A 7,026-nucleotide genomic window follows, 5' to 3' on the forward strand; every position below is an offset into this window, starting at 1 on the left:
GCCGGTCTGAGAACTGGCTAACTTCCCTGTCTTTCCGTCTATTCCTCCTCCTCCTCTTCTTCCTCCTCCTCCTTAGACAGTTCTGACATAGCGTACGTAAAACCGGTGCCTATGATAGTGGGTAGAAAATTCACGTGCGCGGCATGCTAGGAAGCGCCTCTTGCTTTTGGTTTTTTTTGTTTGTTTGTTTTCTTTTAGGGACGCACTCTAACTTTTGGATTTCGGCCTTGCGGTCTCAGCGTGGCTAGTTCAACAACGTGCAGCGCCGAAACCGGCCGCTTCAATCCGAGTTCAGCCTCGGTACTTGCTCTTCATCGCAACTGCAAAAGTGCCGCATCGGGAAACCGTTCAGCGCGCACATATTGGCTTGCAGACACATAGACATCTACCCCTGGGTCGCCTTGTGCTGCTATTAGTGCAACTCATGATTGATCAGTGTATATTGGCTCCGCAAAGCTTAATGCACGCTCGATGTGTTCTTCGCTTTAGTTCACCTTGCACTTTCAGGCAAACAGTCTCTGTTCTATTGTTGGTTTGTCGCCGCCAATGGCAAAAAAAGGTGGGGATCAAGGTACCCTCACTGTCAAACAAATACCACCTTTATTGCTCGGTCGCGTTTCACAGTATTTTTCTATTGTGATGAACCAATACATAAATGGAAATGTAGGGAAACGCCATACACATACTTTATTCTCATCGGCGGGTCGCACTAAAATGGATGCTATTATGGGCACTCGCCGTTTAATCGATTTCCGTGTTGCCGTACGCAACGGCTATTATTCTTTGAAATGCTTTCTGAGAAGCTCATCTGGTAATGGAGCTCTCCGATGGCAGCGAAGGCTGCTGATCCAGTCCCAGCACATTCGGGGACAGCTTGCGGACCCAAGCCCTGGATTACTTCACCTCGTCGCCACGCCCTGATGCCACGATGGGACTGATGTGCGCTTGTGCCGACGTGCCGAGACACGCTCGGATATTTCACGGCCGTCTCGGGGCCCCCCTAGACTCCGGCGACCGAACAAGTTCGAACAACGCGTTTCGGAGAACACACTCGAAGTTACCCCCCCTCCACCCCTTCCCCGTGGTGCGACTCCAGTGAAGGCACTTTTCGAGGTGTCTTTTTGCGAGGGCGGTTTGAGTAACAAATGCCAGTGTTGTTGATCCCTATTTCGCAGGAGGTGGGGAATTCGGCGTCACTTCGTGGAACCGCTCACTGCGGGCGAATTAAAAGATAACGGAATGGCTCTGAAGACCCCGGGGGGCATTCCCGGAGTGTTAAAGGGGCACTTGACAGTAAAATAAATTCACCTGCATAACATTAAATCGTGCGCATACGTCACAGAGAAAGCAACTGTGGCCGTTAGAGGATGCATGATACGACAAGAATGACGTATAAACAATGGTGGGTGGTGACGTCGCCTTTCGGTTCTAACGCGGTTCCTTTAGGAGTTACGCTTTCAATTTTCAAAGGCAACAATTTTTTTATCACTACAATCAGCGCCGTGTGCATGCACCCTGTGTCTACCTTCCACCCTACACACCCGCGATGTCCGTATGTCACGATAAAGACGTAGCACAGGCTGACATGTTTCTCTGCTCCTCCCATGTAGCATTCATTTCAGTAAACAATATCTAATTCTCTGAGCTGAATGCCATTGCTCCAATGAAGGTCAAGATGAACCAATGAGCTTTTTTTTTATCTTCGTTTGTGTGCTGTGGACGACTCACTGGAAACGCACTACGACGCTTTCCCCGAGCATTCTCAAACGTAGACCACACGTACTACATCTCGCTAACGTCGCGTTTAGAGTGACTCACTTTTTACAGAGAGGGGGGGGGGAGCGGCCTCTTTACAAATCTTTTTTTTTCCTTTCCCCCCGCGTACGCTGCTCGCGGTAATCCTCGCGTGTCCGTCGCACGCAGTGGCACCTGCGGCGGCAAAGAAAACGCGTCGTCCACCACCCCTCCCCGCCACGCCCACCGAAAGAGCTGCGCCGCCACGTACGGGCAACATTCGGCAAAATCACACGGCTCGGCGGATGCCAATGCCAGGAGGAGCGAAGTCAGAGGCGCATGCCAATGAGTCAGAGCCGCTCGCCAGGGCGCGCGCGGGTGCCACCGTGCACACCGCCTGGCGGCCGCGCACAGCGGTAGCCAGCCGCCAAGAGCACGGCGGAAGCGTACGCCGTTGGAATGCCAAGAATGGAGGCCTGCCAATAGACGGCGCTTTCACTTCCCCCCTCTCCGTTCCTCTGCCGCGTCTTTTCTCGTACATTCTGCAACTGTTACTGTTTTCGTCTGCTCTTCTTTCTTTTGTTTTCGTTTCAATGGTTCCTTCCAAGCTCTGATCACGAGCCCCGGCTCGCAAAGACTCACGCACGCAGTCTTGTACTATCGACACAAAGTCAAACGCGAACAAGTTTACAACCGCTGGAATGTGTTGCTGCATTGATAGCCAGGCATCTTTTGTCAAAAGTAAACCGCCTACGCCAGGCTGACTACTGGCTCTTTGAAACAGATCTTGCGATATGCCGAAAGTTAAAACGTCCTCGGTAATCAAAATGATTCTCCTACTGACCATGTATAGTTGCATCTACAGCCAAAAGAGCACCCCAAAACCGGAACATATATATTGTGAAGGCGCAGGGTTGTCCTCTATACTTCTCACGAAGCCTGTACAATTGGGATTATACTACGCTAATAAAACAAGCACGGAGGCACTGCGCATATGTGCCCACTCAAGCAAGTATGCGTAGCGCCTGCATTCCCATTTGCGCGTTTCAACTTATGCTGGTGGTACGTCGCGCAAGTGTACAGTGAGGTTCTCTAGAAAACAACATCCGGGCATCCTGGGGCAGACACCACGGCGTGATACCCACGTCGAATACACTGACAGGAACATAGTTGCAAAAGAAATGAACGGGGAAACTCGAAACTTCTTTCTTTCATTCTTTCCTTTCTTTCTCTCGTTCTTTCTTTCTCCCCTTGTTTCCGACAATGCGTACTCTGCGGAAGGTTGAAACGGACTGGCGTGAGAGACAGGACACAAAAAGGACAGTATGAGACCGTGAATCCGGGCAAAGAACGACGGCGGAACGCACGCCGCCTTTTTTTTTTTCTTTCTTTTTCCGTACAGCCTTAACAAACGAAGTCGACAAAGTGGACGCCAGTAAGCCAAGGAGCCGAAGCAACAACACCTGTAAATGCAGCGGCGACTACAGCGGCTACCACTGTCACGAGCAAGCAAGAACAGAAATACCGAAAGTGCAGAAGAGGCGGGGTGGAGGGGTCGGGGCTGGCAAAGAGCAGTTCCGCGAAAACGGTTGTGTACAAAAGACGACAGTAGCAGCAGACGGGCAGAGGCAGCGGCGAAACGAGCTAGGTACGACTAGAGGCACTGACCAAAGCTAACCACACGAAAGCGAAAAGACGGCCGTCTGCGGGCGCCCTAAAATAGCGTCAGCGGAACGCACACGCTTTTTTTTTTCTTTTTCTCGGTTTGGTCAGGGATGACTTCGTCCAGTTAAGGCTAAACCCCATGAGCGCAATTTTGTGCGCGACAAGCGACGGTCTTGTCGAGCGATCGCTCGGTTCTCCAAATCTAGAATTTGTCGCTCGTCGTCCGGAAGTGCTATGAGCGACTAGCCAATAGTGCGAAGCCGGAACTGGATGTACTTAACTCAAGTACTTCCGATTGTCGCACGGAACGAGCAAACGATTGAATTTTTATACGTGCGAAGATAAGAACCTACTGGAAGACGTTCAGAAATATTTTATGCTGCTTTTTACAGTAAAACACATGAACTTAAGTTAATAAAACACGCGAGGTCCGATTTGTAGGCGACGAAACTAACGCGACAGCTATCTCCATCGCGTCGCTTGTCGCTGTCGTGCTCAAGATCGCTTGCATGGGGTTTATAATTCATACGCAAGATGGAGCGGTGTAGCTTGGGGAAATGGTGCAGAAACCATCAAACACATTTTGTTTGAATGTCAAAGTATCCATCCAGGAATAAATATGGAAGCATGCAGCAGGATTGACGTGTGCGTTAGGTTTTAAGGACCTAAATAAAATTGGCGTGAAGACTAGTAAACGATAGCTGGACGATTATTGGTAGTGCAATGGCAGGATTAACGCATGTCGATCTTTTCAGTAGTGTACATTACAGTGCCATCATCATCATCAGCCTATATTTATGTCCGCTGCAGGACGAAGGCCTCTCCCACCGATCTCCCATTACCCCTGTAGTGCGCCGATTCCAAATTCCGCACTCAAATTTCCAAATTTGACCACCCCACCTAATTCTCTGCTGTCCTCGATGGCGCCTCCCTTCCGTTGGCGCCTATTCTGTAACCCTAATGGTCCACAGGTCATCTATCCTACACACTACATGACCTGCCCAGCTTCATTCTTTTTCTCCTAATGTCAACTAGAACATCGGCTATCTCCGTTTGCTCTCTGATCCACAACGCTCTGTCGCTGCCTCTTAACGTTACGCCTAAAATGTTTCGTTCGATCGCCTTTTGCGTGGTCCTCAACTTGTTCTCGAACTTCTTTGTTAACCTCCAAGTTTCCGCTCCATACGTTAGCACTGGTAGAATGCAATGATTGTACACTTTTCTTCTACAGTGTAAATGTTTTCAAAGGTTGCGATTCACTAGAAAGCTTTAAAGAGCGAGCTTGCTGGCACAGTTTGCCACCCCGTTTCAGAGGGGATGTTAGTATCACCACCATCATCATCGTTATCCTCCTAGCAGAAAAAGAAAAAGTTCCGCAGTGTGGAATGTTCAGCTTGGCTGCCAGTGGAGCCACTTACACGCTCTGGCTCTGTCTCATTGATCTTCTGCATAATACGATTACAGCTGCGAGCATCGTCTGGCGATCAAGAACTAAAGAGTGCGAAGAAAATTTGACTAGCTGGTGCTGCAATATTTGGACGCAGAGCGCGGGCACAGAAGACGGTTGCGTGACCATGTGTATACGCACGTTAAATAGGTAAAGTTGCTCAACGCTATGAAATGTTTTTTTTCCTGGTCTTGCGAAAGCAAGAGATCACGTCCCGATCTCACCAGTATGTACGCCATACATATGGTCACCCGTAACAAACGATAGACTGTGAATCTCTCTGCCAGGGACCGAACACGCCCGGATGCATGTCCTATAAAGAATGCAAAAGGTTTCGCGGCAATGTTCTGAAGTTTGATTGGCCTCTTTCTCAAGACGAGCTGAAAATGTATCACGCTTGGGTATTATCACAATGCGACAATCGCGAATACTAACCGGGTAATCAAGGTCCTCAAAGCAGCGGCAAATAAGATATGTGAATGCGCCTCCCCCCCTTTCTGCCAGTGTCATCCTAGAAGGTTAAATAAAACGCAGCGGGACACTCATCTGTCTCCGGAGGCGACTCTTGCTACACAACACTTTCACCTCACCAGCTGATGAACATGCACAAAGACGGTTAGTCTTTGTGCATGTTCTTCAGTCTTTGTGAGTTAGACGGTCAGACAGTTAGTTGAAATGGCAACTGTAGTGGCCTACTTTCGTTATGCACCGACTCTATGGTATGGCCGATTGTATGGTATACTTGTCGCGGCAGTTGTAGTGGCCTGGTTTCTCCCCAGAGAGAGAGACAAAAGAGAAGGAAAGACGAGGTTAGCCCGTGTAAGTACCGGGTGACTACCCTGTGCTGGGGAAAGGGGTAAAAGGAATAAAAGTAGAAAGAATAGAAAAAGAAGAAACGAGAAAAATGCATACATTAACGCGATGCTGCGCGCTACAGCAGTCAAAGACGGTCTTTCTCCACAGACTGTATGGTATGGCCTACTGTATGGCATGCTTGTTGCGGCAACTGTAGTGGCCTACTTTCTTTCTACACTAACTGTATGATATAGTTACTTGTAATTACAAGGGTAGTGACCTGCTTTATTTCTCCACCGACTGTATGGCGTACTTGTTGGGGCAGCTGTAGCGATTAGCCTTCTTTTTGCACCAACTGTATGAATGGCCGACTGCATGGCATGCTTGCCGCCGCAACTGTTGTGGTCCGCTTTCTTTCTGTCTGGACTGTATGGTATTGCGTATACTCTATGCTACACTTGTTGCGGAAACTTCAGTGTCCTACTTTCTTTCTACACTAACTGTCTGATATAGTTACTTGTTGTGGCAGATGTAGTGGCCTGTTTTCTTTCTCCGTGGTATAGCAATGTAAATGCAACCTGGTAGCGAAAGTGCCATAGAAGCCCACACGTTCTGCAATGGCGGCTTGTGAAGGTATGGCAGCGCCATCTGCATTTAACGGGGCCAACTTCTCGGTGGGAAAAAAAATGTTTGCCGTTCGAGGCTTGTTGCGTCAAGTCGTCTATACTGCGCCAGCTCACATCACATCGCATATAGAGAGGACAGAACATAACTCTGAAATCAGTTGCACCCTTCGGGGTGCATATTTGCCACACAACAGTAATCATCTGTCTTGCTTGCATTTCCTTTCTTGAAAACGCTGCGCTCGCGGCTTTCCTGTCGAGAATTCTCTGTCATGCTGATAACGCGCACGCCGTTCGTGACTTGCAAGTACCGTGCTCGCAGCGTTAAAGAACAGAAATGCGGGCAAGATTGATGACGACTGATGTGTGGCAAATATACATCCCAAAGGGTGCAACTCTCTTTAGAGCGCAGTACAAATCAATCGTAACTTGGAATATTCGCCACAACATCGCGTCTTTTTTTTTTCTTCATTGCCGGTTTGGCGAGTCACAATATGTAACCTGAATAAACCCATCTTTATATATAGGGCTCATTCTATAATGGCACGCATTACAATGGTGAGCCTTGAGAGTTCTGCATGAATTTATAGCAATTCACCCAGATCTTGAGCTAAGTACCATATGCACGCGTCCTTAGTACCAACATGCATAACTGTTATTTGGATGTTAAGACCAAATCAACATTACCTTAAAATATTTCATAAAAGCCATCCATTATTCTTCGCTAACACATGATATTTAGTAAAAAGCCAGGTAAGAAAA

This window comes from Dermacentor andersoni, chromosome 10 (genome assembly GCF_023375885.2).
Source record: "Dermacentor andersoni chromosome 10, qqDerAnde1_hic_scaffold, whole genome shotgun sequence".
Classification (NCBI taxonomy): Eukaryota; Metazoa; Arthropoda; class Arachnida; order Ixodida; family Ixodidae; genus Dermacentor; species Dermacentor andersoni.